General features: G+C 43.1%; 1 protein-coding gene and 1 pseudogene across 1 annotated transcript in view; one reads left to right on the forward strand and one right to left on the reverse strand.

Annotated features, from left to right (window-relative positions):
* Window positions 1–4,007, reverse strand: part of Mecp2 (methyl-CpG binding protein 2) — a 71,346-nt gene extending 67,339 nt beyond the window's left edge. Inside the window, exons 1-2 of the mRNA XM_040744786.1 lie at window positions 3,861–4,007; window positions 1,080–1,257 (exon numbers count right to left, since the gene is read on the reverse strand). The gene's annotated coding sequence lies outside the window, so the exon portion shown is untranslated. The remainder of the gene's footprint in view (window positions 1–1,079; window positions 1,258–3,860) is intronic.
* Window positions 4,008–4,108: 101 nt separating this feature from the next.
* On the forward strand, window positions 4,109–7,112 carry LOC101839707 (annotated as a pseudogene).
* The last annotated feature ends 5,914 nt before the right edge of the window (window positions 7,113–13,026 follow it).

A 13,026-nucleotide genomic window follows, 5' to 3' on the forward strand; every position in this document is an offset into this window, starting at 1 on the left:
CAAGACCACAGTTTTACGTACATGCAATTTTATTGTTTTTCTTGTAGTACTAGAAATCAGTGCCCTGCACATGCAAAGCAAACACTCTACTACTGACTGAGCCATCTATCTTCAGCCCTTGTTTCATTGGGTACTGAACTAAGCTTTATTCTAAGCTCTTAAAGTTTGAGATCATTAATTAACTCAAAATTTAACAGAAAAAAAGCTAAAAATGAGTATAGTTAGGTGAAAATCAAACAAAAATGCTCATGTTTTAATACCTCCGGTTCTTAGGAAAGGGAGATAAGGACACTTTTACTAAGGCTTGGCTAGTAACAAGAGTCCAGACATCCACAGTACTGGCAAAGAGCTACATTAGGTGAGCAGACATCCAATGCTAGCAGAGTCCCTAGAAGAAGGTAAAAAGGCCAATGTTTACTCTGGTCACACTGCCCCCTTTAACATGGGAATAGGCATGTTTGCCTTCTCTCAGAGTCTTGCTACCACTCAGTCATCTCACATTATATCTACCATGAAAGTGGTCTAGTCAAGTATTTAAACCATCACTCACAAACCAAACTTTCAAGAGAAAATGTTCTTTGGAAGAGAAAAGCAGAAGAAATTTATGGAAAACAGGAGAGCACATACTCCTTCTGTATAAGCAAGCCTTGGAAGGAGGGAACCACTGACATTGGTCCTCCCTGAAATGATGAGTAAGTACAGTTCTGATTGGACAACTACAAAAGGCTGTAATGGGCACTGAGGACTATGCCCTTCCCTTGGAAGAACACTAGTGTTCTTTACTCAAAAAGAGATTGTTTCTCTCAGCCACATGGCCTGGTCTGCACAGATGTTTCCAGAACAGGTGATGAAAATGAGGTATTTTGCCATATTCCCAATTCTCCAGTCTAGACTGTGCTTATAACATTGGTTACTACAAATGTCATTGTCCATGATTCTCTGTTTCCCAGAGGTAACTCAGACAGCCTGGTGATAAAATGCTCTTAGCCCGTTACAAGATTCTCACTGACAGTCACCTTTAGGAAAGATAAAAGGTTCAGGATACATAGTTTACCATGCAAACAAGCTAACAAGTTTACCACTGCTGTTCTTTATTCTAGGTTAAAGAAACAAACTTCTCAGGAGTGCTTGGGTGGAGTTGGGGCACTGGCACATGGGACTGTAGTCGATTTTTCTTTCAAACGCCATAGCTTTGCCTCCCTGCCCCCAGTAGATTAGGCCTCATAGAAGTAGATCAGGCAGAGGGTACAACTCTATCTGGAAAATATAAAACACAGATTGCAAAAACGGATCATAACCTTCCAAAATCTTTGTGGTCTATGCGGTGCCCCAGATGTACCTCAGGATTCAAACAGCATGAAAGAAAGAGTAGAAAGCTAGGGGTATTGCTCAGTTGTGGGATGATTGCCTAGCATGCACAAGGTCCTGGGTTTGACCACCATTACAACAATAACAACAACAAAAAAGAAAATTAAAAAAATTCTCGGAGTACAACTGTTACTACATAATGCTTTCTTCCTAAGTGAAACAAAGATCTGCTACTGGAGCTTTAAAGGAAAGGAAAGGAAATAGGAATATGCAATAGATCAATATTAGCAAGAAAGCCATACAGTTTCTTCAAACTCTCAGGACACACTAACTCAACTCTCAGGACACATTAACTTCAGATGTCACCAGTCACTTTGAAAAGAAACTGTATTCTAGAAGTTACTTACACTGTTTAGAGAGCTAGGAATACAACAAATAGCTAACAGGAAGGGCACTTGAAGGGAGCAAACACATTGCAGAATATGAAAATAAACTATGAGTCCAACTCAGCTCAGGCTCAAATGTACAAATCTCGGAATCTTCGACAAGCAAGGCTTCGGTGTGTTTGTGAAAGTGAATGCACTCTGTTGATCAGCCACTCAGCTGTCCTGACATGAATGTGTCATGTGCACCAACTCATTTTAGACCATTTGTACATCTTCTAAACGGTTTGGATTCTTTAAGGTTCTGACATACCCAAGTAAAAAATAAAAGCAAGTGTTTCCTAGGCTTTCTGAATATGATTTAAAGTTAAAACCAACAAACAAAAAACCAAAAGCCCATAAATAAAAGTGTATTTTTCCAAATCCTTGATGGCAATTCTCCAAAGACCTAAACAATCCAGACCTTATCTTTTTACAGAGATTTGTCATATTTAAAAGGACCCAAAAGGTCAGCTTAATCATGCTATTAATTGAAACTGCTTAGATTCACATGACAATTCCAAGTACAAACCCAAAAATTCTCTACAGCTATAACTACCTATTAGTACAATTTTACTACCAAGGCCCAAATTGGCTTCATCTATATAGTATAATAAAATACCTAGAACTCGTGAAAGTCCTACAACATCTCAGCCAACTAGCATTATAAATTAGTGCATTATGTTTCATGATCAGTATCAATGACCCTGTATTTGATCTTATTGTCTGTCTCACTGTTTGGGGTAGTGATTCCAAACACTGGAGACAACATGCAAATGGCTCAACAGAGCCCATTTGTGTTCCTGGAAAAATAACCAGAAGTACCTATCTGCCTGACCATGAGTCAGGAATATCAACTTTGTGGTGGGGCCCATTTTTGCTGTAATCAACCCATACCCGGACACATAAAGAACTAGCACAGTTACTCCCTAGCAAGTTTTGCCCTTCAGGGGTCCATACTTAGCAATGTCATATAGGGTCTTTCTTGTGCGAGCAATTTTTTAGACTACATAATGATTTTAAACCTTCAGTGCAAAAACCTAGGAAACATTGCCATATAAAAGTCACTTATGTTTTATTTTAGGTGATTTGGCCACAACCAAACTAGAAACTTTCAGAGATAATCGACAGGAGTCACAGCGATGCGATGAACTTGCCCCATCTGGTACTGGCGATCTTGAGCGCTCCAGAACGAAGAAAGCCCGTTACATACAATGTCCCATTCCACTTATGTAACTGGATGATCGCTGTCGAAGCAGGGATGGGGGTGGGGTGGGAAGACGCTCATATTCCGAAGCCACAGCACAGCACCCCCAAAGAACCAGAGCACCCTGAGGGCATGGTCTCACGGAAGAGCTTCAGGTGCTGAGGAACGCACAGTCCCCTGCCCACGGTTCCTGATGAGAACTATAACCATCTTTTATGATGAGTTGTGAGACCCAGAACATAATGTCTAGTCCTTTATGTGGGTGGACAATAACCCCCCACCTACTTGTTCCTGCCAAATGGGGAATGGAGTTGGAAGACCGACTCGCTTGCAGTGGGGGCAAAAAGTCATGGAATGGGTGAAGAGGAAGGGGAAGCAAAGCCCAGAAAAGGGGATAAGCGCTCAGGAGCCCTTGTGGCGCACTCTCCCAACAGGGGGGTGGACTGCGCACGCGCGCCAGTATGTGTGTGCTGGGGGGGGGGAGCGAGTAACGGGAGAGGGGGCGCGCAAGGGAGAGGGGACAGCGCGATCCAGGGAGAGGCCAGGGCCGCGGGCGCGCGACGTTGCCACGGCCCAAAGCCCCAAGAAGGGCAGGAGCACGCGCAGCCCCAACTCATGAAGCCCAGACAAGGGCGACCGCACGGCCAAGGCCCAGGATGCACATAGAAGGGGCGGGCAGCGGGAGGGCGTCATTCGAAGGTGGTTCCAGGGAGATCGCGCTGAGGAAGGTCGCTCGCGACTGCGGGTGACGAGTGGAGGAGAAAGCCACCATCGGCGGTAAAGGGGGGGGGAGGGTAGAGAGGAGGGACGCCATCTGCCAGCCTTGTCGCCCGACCCCGCGGGCCCCTCCCGCGCCACGTCCCGCCCCTACCCCCCGCCCCCCGGCAAGGGTCCCCGCCCGCGGCCTTGGCGGTCCCACTCACAGTCTCTCCTCCTCGCCTCCTCCTCCTCCACTCGGCGCAGCGGTGGTGGCGGCGGCGGCGGTGGCGGCGGCGGCCATTTTCCGAACGGCTTTTACCACAGCCCTCTCTCCGAGAGGAGGGAGCGCGCGCGCAACCGATGCCGGGACCCCGCACGGCCGACGTCGCGCCCCGCCCTCCCGGCCAGCCTGCGCGCTGCTGCACCTGCGCACCCGCGCCTCTCCTCTGGCGCTTCAAGCCTACCCTCCATTGGCTCTGGCACCCAGGCTGTGGTGGAGCCTTAGCAATGACGCCTCCAATTGGCAGGAGTTCCTGTCTCTTTAGGCCAGGGAAAAGGGGGCGGATCCCATTCAGCTGCGGATTGGTAGCGGTAAACTGTCATTTGGGAAAAAGAGGCGGCTAGGGCACAGTGGGACTGGTTTTGTGGGCAGCATTTGAATGCTAAGAATTAATGGAACCCTTGTGAATGCTGCCGCTTAAGAAAGCCTAGGCTCTTGGCGCCTATTAGCGCCGCCCTGCTGAGCGGTTGACCCTCTATCCACAACAGCATCTTATAAGCTGCAATAAGCATTTGACTGCACTAGCACTTTCTTAGTATCATCATTTTCAGTAGAAGCAGCAAAGTTGCCTGCTGAGAAGCCTGGCATTGTTCTAAGTAAAGGGAGGTGTTTTAAGGGGCCTACGCATTGTATTACTCCACTTAATTTCCAGGTGTCACACTCTTAGGGCCAGCACTAACCTCAACATATCAAACCCTGGTCTTTGCAGACTTCTATGGTGGGAAGGTGGCACGAGCCAAGCCCATATAGATCTGTCAATGTTGGATGAAACACTTAGGTGAAAATATGTATAAAAGGCAGTGAGCCCAAAGGAAGGAGCACTGCTTTGAAGATGTAACTTGGGACCTGGGACCCAGCAATCTCAATTTAAGAGCATGAGGGAAGGTTTAGGTAATAGGATATCAGGCAGGAGTGTCAAAGCAACCTTATCCTGATATCAGTCATCATGCAATGCTCCTTGTGATAAACTTGTGCTCAACAAGATTCAAATTTGGCTCCCATCTCCATTCATTTATTTGCTAGGCACCGTTTTAGTACTGAACAAGGAAACAAACTAGAATCCTGTTAAGGGTCATACTAAACATACAAGTAAGTAGAACTTAAATTTTTACATAGAAATAAAGACTTTGAAATAGATAAGCTGTTGTTCTTTTGCTTCAGATGCTAGGATAAAGCTGGAAGGGGGGTCCTGCTAGGACAGTAGCAGTTGAATTATGATGTGTTGTGGTATTTAGGATGTATGTTCAAAATTAAGCCAAAGTATTGGATGTCAGATGGAAAGAAAGAAGAAAACAAGGATAATAGCTGAGTTTGGGACAGGATCATCCAAGTGAATGCTTTTGTTTGTATGTTTTGTTTGTTGATTTTGTTGTTGTTTTTACCACAATGGGAAAATTACAGGATTCTCAGCTGAGTTACAAGCATTTGATAAAATTCAACACCTACTTATGATTTTAAAAACACCATGAAGAACTATAACTAGAGCTCGGAACCTTAAGGTTAGAGAGGACTGGGAGACAGACACTTTGCTTTGTTCAAATCGAAGTCAAGGGTGCAAAAATGCAGAGCAATAAAACCTTGAACTTGGAGAAGCAGAACCATACTCCATGGGAGTATCATCAACATCACCATCACCACCAGCAGCAACAGCAGCAACCCACCAATACCTGCAAATGAACAGAACACCAGGCAGAATGAAGGCTTAACTATTGACCTGAAGAATTTTAGGAAACCAGGAGAGAACTTCACCCAGCATAGCTGTGTTTTTGTGGGCAATCTTCCCTTGATGTCACTGAGGAAGAAACAAACTTTCTGAGAACTATGGGAAAGCAGGTGAAGTTTTCGCTCTTAAGGATAAAGGCTTTGCCTTTATTTGCTTGGAAATATGACTCCTTAGTGGAAATTGCCAGAGTGTAGCCGGACAATATGCCACTCTGTGGAAAGCAACTGTGCATGCGCTTTGCCTGTCTTAGTGCATCCTTTACAGTTCACGACCTTCCTCAGTACATATCCAAGGAACTGCTGGAAGAAACCTTTTCTGTGTTTGGCCAGGTGGAAAGAGAGGGCCGTGGTCATTGTGGTTGACTGAGGAAGGCCCGCAGGGAAAAGCACTGTTGAGTTTTCAGGGAAGCCAGCTGCTCAGTAACGTCTGGACAGATTCAGTGAAGGCTCATTCTTTTTTGTTTCCTCCAACTATTTTTTCTATTTATTTTTTTACATTCCAATGCAGTTCTCCCTCCCTTTTCTCCTCCGCTCCTCCCACTCCTCCCACCTCCCATCTGCTCCTCAGAGAGGGTAAGACCTTACCTAGGAAGTCTACTAAGTCTGTCCCATCATCTCCTTGAGGCAAAATCAAGGCACACCTCTCCACCCCCACACCCCTGTGTCTAGGCTGGGCAAGGTATTTCTAAGGTTCATTCTTGCTAACCACATTTCCTCAGCCTGTGATTGTGGAGCCTGTGGAGTAGTTAGTTAGATGATGAAGAGGGACTTGCAGAAAAGCTAGTTATAAAAAAAAACCAACCAACCAAACAAACAAAACGCCCCAGCAATTTCACATGGAGCGAAAACAGCCACCCAGGTTTGCACAGCCAGTGTCACCCCCTGGAAGACACTCATTGAGATGGAGAAACAACAGCAGGATCAAATGCACCCAAACATCAGGGAGGCTCCTAAGAAGTTGCAGATGGAGATGGAGGCAGCACACCATGAACACCAGGTTATGCTAATAAGGCAGGATTTGATAAGGTGTCGAGAAAAGTTTCAGAGAATGGAGGAACTGCATAACCAAGAGGTTCAGAAACAAAAGCAGTTAGAGCTCAGGCAGGAACTTGAGCACAGGCACTTTGAGGAAGAAATGTGGTGGCAACAAGAAGAAATGATGCAGTGACAACAGGAAGGATTCAAGGGAACCTTCCCTGATGTGAGAGAATAAGAGATATGAATGGACCAAATGACTATGGGAGGTGTTATGGCCATAAATAATAGAGGCACCATGCCCACTGCTCCTGTGCCAACTAGTACCCCAACTACTCCAGGACCTGCCACTATGATGCCAGATGGAGTCTTGGGATTGGCCCCACCAACAGCTGAACACTGGCCAAGCTGCTACAAATTGAAGGAATTGGTGGAATTCCTCCTGCTTTCAAAATGTCCAGTTCCTGGAGCTGAATTTGTTCCAAATAAACGCTATTGATACTAAATAAAGTTGCAGTGTCTAGTTTCCCACAACCCTTAAAATAAAGGCCCTTTTTGGACTAGTCAGAATTCTATCCTGGAAAAGTGTTAGGAATTCTTCCCAATAGGTAAGTTTTCCTTGCCTGTAGTACTCTAGAGAGTGTGCTTGGAACCAGAGGGAAAGGGACTGGTAGTATTTAACAAATCAAGTCTGTGGTATATTGTTTTATCAGGTCTGTCTGGCACATTCTGAAGTATGCTGATTGTTGAGGGCCTAGAGAACCATAAAAATGAACTCAGTTAAAGCTCCATTAATTTCTCAAACATAATTTCTTTATTGAATCTTTGGGAATTTCACATCACGTAACCCAATTCCACTTAACTCCTATAGTCTCCCCTCATCCCTACAGAGCCCCTCAAAACAAAATTTTAAAAAAATCAAACCAAAGCAAAACAAAGTAAGCAAACAAGCAAATAAACAAAAACAAGAATAAAAACAAAACAACAAAAAACCTCTTGGATTCTCCATCATTCCTGCCTCTCCCACACCTCCTCATTCATGCTGGTGGCACTAGGAGCCTTGTGTGTTACTAAGTACACCCTTTTATCCAATCAGCTTTACTTGAAAATGTTCATTGCAATGAGTCATTGGTCTGGTTCCAGGTCTCATGTTTCTGGTACACCATCATCACTGAATCCTCACTGAAACTCATCTGAGATATTCCTTGGCCACCGAGAGACATGAATATCTTGCAGGTATTATTCATGTTCCACAGGACCTGTCCCTTCATGAGCTCCAGCAGGTCCTAGATGGGGTAGATGTTAGGGTGGGCCAAATCAAGGCCCAAGATGTGGGCTTGAGAGTGCCATTAATCTTGATCACCCCAGGTTTCTTTCTTTCCTTCTTTGTTCATCATGTTTTAATTACTTTAATTAATTAATTAGTTAATTGATTATCTTTACTTCCCTCAACCCCAGAGACCCTGCCATATGTACCACAAAACCTAAACATCCCCTACTGACCTAGCCCAATTGTTCCATTTACTTGCAGGTGAAAATTCAGACAAATGTTCACAGAGGTTACAGCATACGTACAGTCCTGTTATATCTCATACATGACCCTTTCATGTCCTAAGGAAGACATTTTCTCTTGGATGTTTTCTTTTAGTTTATATTTTTAATTAAATTTATTTATTTTACATCCTAACTGCAGTTTCCTCCCTCCTCTCCTCCTATTCCCTTCCCCCAACCACTCTCCCCCAAAACCACTCCTCCTGTTTCTGCTCAGAAAGGGGCAGGCCTCTCGTGGGTATCAACAATACATGGCAATAAGACTAAGCACCTCTCCTTGTATTATGGCTGGCCAAGGCAACCCAGTATGAGGAGTAGGATCCCAAAAGCCAGCCCTGTTCCCATTGTTAAGAGTCACACAAGTAGACCAAGCTATACACAGCTGCCACACATATGTAGAAGGCTTACGTCAGAGGTTGTTGGTTCAGGCTATGTGAGCTCCTATGAACCCAAGTTAGTTGTTTCTGTGGATTTTCTTGTGATGTCCTTGACCCTTCTGGCTTGTACAATCCTCCCTGTCTTCAGCAGGATTCCCCGAGCTCAGCCTAATGTTTGGTTGTGGATCTCTGCATCTGTTTCCATGACAATTGGGGTAGTCACCAACCTATGAGTATAGTAGAATATGGTTAGGGATCATTACACTGACTTTTTTCTCCAATCATATTTGGTTCTATCCTAGGACTCTAGGCCATCTAGTCTCTGGGTCCTGGCCCTCCAGGCAGTGTCAGGAGTGGGCTCACTCTTATGGCATGGCTCTCATACAGGGTCAGTTATCGGTTGGCCACTTCCATAGTCTCTACCACCCTTACCCCAGCACATCCCATACGCAGGACAGGCTGTAAATCAAAAATTGTGTGGCTGGGTTGGTGTCTCAATTCCTCCACTAGAAGGCTTGCCTGTTCACAGGAGCTTGCAAGTTCAGGCTTTGTATCCACTATTGCTAGGAGTCTTAGCAGTTCTCACCGTTGTAGATTCCTGGGCACTTCCCTTGAACCAGGTTTCCACCTCAGCCTGAAATGTGCCCCCTTTCCAGTCATCTCTTTCAGTTCTCTTCCCCTCCCAACCCGATCCCTAATGTTCCCATTTCTACCCACCACAGTCCACTCCACAAGATCTCTTCTATTTCCCCTTCCCAGGGAGATCTATGTGCCCTCCCCCATCCCTGGACCTTCCTTGTTACCTAGCCTCTCTGGGTCTGTGGATTGTAGTTATCTTTTATTTTACAGCTAATATCTGCTTATGAGTGAGTACATATCACGTTTGTCTTTCAGGTCTGAGTTACTTTACTCAGGATGATTTTTTTCTAGTTCCATCTATTTGTCTTCAAATTTCATAATGTCACTGTTTTTAACAGTGAGGCAATCCTCTGTTGTGAAAATGTACATTGTGTAAATGTAGCATATTTTCTTTATCTATTTCTTGGTTGAAGAGCATCTAAATTGTTTCCAGGTTCTGGCTGTTATGAATAAAAGTGCTATGAACATAGTTGAGCAAGTGGCCTTGTCATATGATTAAACATCCTTTGGGTATATTCCCAAGAGTGATGTAGCTGGGTCTTGAGGTAGAATGATTCCCAGTTCTCTGATAAACCACCATGTAGCCGGAGTTTCTGTTTCACCCAGTTCCACAGCGACTTTACCCCTAAATAAACACACAGAGACTTATATAAATTATTAAAATGTTGGCAGATGACTTAGGCTTCTTACTGGCTAGCTCTCTCTTAATTATTAACCCATAACTATTAATCTATGTATTTCTACATGGCATTATCTTACCAGAGAATGCTCCAGCATGTTACTCCTTCAGCTGCTACATGGTTGGCATCTCTCCCTGCTGGCTTCTCTCTGTGTCCTCTCCCCAATATTCTCCCTCATTTCGTAGCCCTGCCTATACTTCTTGCCTGTCTACTGGGCAATCAGTGTTTTATTCACCAACCAATAAAAGAAACATATATATGGAAGGACATCCCTCATCACCACCATACTAATTTCCAAAGTGACTGTACAAGTTTGCACTTTCACCAGCAATGTGGGGTATTCTCTTGCTCTCCAGAATAACCTGTCATTTGTATTTTTGATCTTAGCAGTTCTGACAGGTGTAAGATGGAATCTCAGAGTCATTTTGATTTGCATTTCCCTGATGGCTAAGAATGTTGAACATTTTTTGAAGGGCTTCTTGATCATTTGAGATTCTTCTGTTGAGAATTCTGTTTAGATTGATACCCCATTTTAAAATTGGATTATTTACTTTTTTAAGTACAGAGGGATTAAATGCCTCTATTTTTTGGTTTTATGAGACAGGGTTTCTCTGTATTGTTTTTGAGGCTGTCGGTCCAGCCTGGCCTCGAACTCACAGAGGTCTGCCTGCCTCTGCCTCCCGAGTGCTGGCATTAAAGGCGTGCGCCACCACTGCCCGGCTTGGATTATTTACTTTTTTGATGTCTGTTTATTGAGTTCTTTATATACTTAGCAAATCAGCCTTCTGTCAGATATGGGGTTGGTGAAGGTCTTTTCCCTCTCTGTAGACTGCTGTTTTGTACTATTGACAGTATTCTTTGCTATACAGAAACTTTTTGGTTTATGAGGTTCCATTTAATAATTGTTGATCTTAGTGTCTGTGCTATTGGTGTTGTATTCAGGAAGTTGTTTCCTGTGTCAATGCATTCAAGGCTATTTTCCACTTTCTCTTTTATCAGGTTCAGTGTAACTGAATTTATGTTAAGTTCTTGGATCTACTTGGACTTAAGTTTTGTGCAGGGTGATAAATATGGACCAATTTGCCTTCTACATGCTGACATCCAGTTAGATCAGCAACATTTGTTGAGGATGCTTTCTTTTTTTCGATTGTACAATCTTGACCTCTTTTTCAAAAATCAGGTGTCCTTAGGTGTAGCATGTATTCTAATTGGTATTAATAATAAAAGCTCAGAGTTATCTATCAGGGAGTGAAAGCTGAAAGTTCAGAGAAGCAAATCGGCCAGCCACTATAGAGTCCTTACTCTACCAATGCTCAGACCAAATGGGTGATTCTATTTCCATACTGCATCCTCAGAATGACTGCTCCTCAGACTGCTCCCTCAGACTGCCTGCTATAGACTGCTGCCTCAGACTGCTAGACTGCATTTGTCACTGTGATTCCTCAGACTGCCATGACTCCTGTCTCCTCCCACCTTATAGTCCTCTCTCTGCCCAGCCATATCCCTTCCTGTCTCTACCTCCTTAGTGCTGGGATTAAAGGCTTGTGATCCCAAGTGTTGGGATCACCTTTGTAAATAGTAAATGTTTGACCTCTTCATTTCCAATTTGTATCCTCTTGATCTCTTTTTGTTGTCTTATTTCTCTAGCAAGAACTTCAAGTACAATTTTGAAGAGGTATGGAGACAGTGGACAGCCTTGTCTTGTTCCTGATTTTAGAGGAATCATGTTGAGTTCCTGTCCATTTAGTTTGATGTTGGCTGTAGGTTTGCTGTATATAGCTTTTATTATGTTTGGTTTGTTCCTGTTATCCCAGATCTCTCCAAGACCTTTATCATGAAGGGGTAGTGGATTTTGTCAAAGGCTTTTTCAGTATCTAGTGATATGATCATGTGACTTTTGTTTCTCAGCTTGTTTATATGGTGGATTACATTGATAGATTTTCGTATGTTGATCCATCCCTGCATCCCTGGGATGAAACCTACTTGATCATTGTGGGTGATTCTCTGATGTGTTCTTGGATTCGATTTGCCAGTATTTTATTGAGTATTTTTGCATCAATGTTCATGAGGGATATTGGTCTGAAGTTCTCTTTCTTAGTTGTGTCTTTGTGTGGTTTGGTTATCAAGGTTATTGAAGAGTTAAAAGAGTTTGGCAAAGACCCTTCTGCTTCTATTGGGTGGAATACTTTGAGGAGAATTGGTATAAGCTGATCTTTGAATTTCTGGTAGAATTCTGCACTGAGGTCCTCTGGACCTGAACTTTTTTTGGTTGGGAAACTTTTGATGACTGTTTCTATTTCCTTAGGGGTTATAGGTCTATTTAAATTGCTTATCTGTTCTTGAATTAATTTTGGCAAGTGATATCGATCCAGAAAATTGTTCATTTCCTTTAAATTTTCAAATTTTATTGAGTACAGGTTTTTAAAGTATGTCCTGGTGATTATCTGGTTTTCCTCAGTGTCCGTTGTTATGTCTCCCTTTTCATTTCTGATTTTGTTAATTTGCATGTTCACACTCTGCCATTTGGTAAGTTTGGATAAAGGTTTGTCTGTCTTGTTGATTTTCTCAAAGAACCAACTCTTCGTTGCATTGATTTTTTGTTTCTACTTTATTGAATTCAGCCCTCATTTTGATTATTACCTGCCGTCTACTGCTCCGGGGTGAGTTTGCTTCTTTTTGTTCTAGAACTTTCAGTTAAACTGTTAATTCTCTAGTGTAACTATTCTCCAGTTTATTCATGTGGGTACTTAGTGCTATGAGCTTTCCTCTTAGCACTGCTTTCAAAGTGTCCCATAGGTTTGTGTATGTTGTGTCTTCATTCTCATTGAATTCTAGGAAGTCTTTAATTTCTTTTGTTATTACTTCTTTGACCCAGGAGTGGTACAATTGTGCATTATTCAATTTCCTTGATTTTGTAGGTTTCTGCAATTTGTGTTGTTGTTGAATTGTAACATTATTTTTTTATCATTTTTTATTTTAATTTTAAATAGCTTGTTTTACATGTCAATCCCAGTTCCCTCTCCCTCCCCTCCGAATTGTAACTTTAAAGTATAGTGGTCTGATAAGATATATGGAGTTATTGCAATTGTTTGTACCTGTTGAGGTTTGCAATGTTGCCAAGTTTGTGGTCGATTTTTTTTTGTTTTATTTTGTTTTTTTCGAGACA

This window comes from Mesocricetus auratus, unplaced genomic scaffold (genome assembly GCF_017639785.1).
Source record: "Mesocricetus auratus isolate SY011 unplaced genomic scaffold, BCM_Maur_2.0 Super-Scaffold_100003, whole genome shotgun sequence".
Taxonomy (NCBI): domain Eukaryota; kingdom Metazoa; phylum Chordata; class Mammalia; order Rodentia; family Cricetidae; genus Mesocricetus; species Mesocricetus auratus.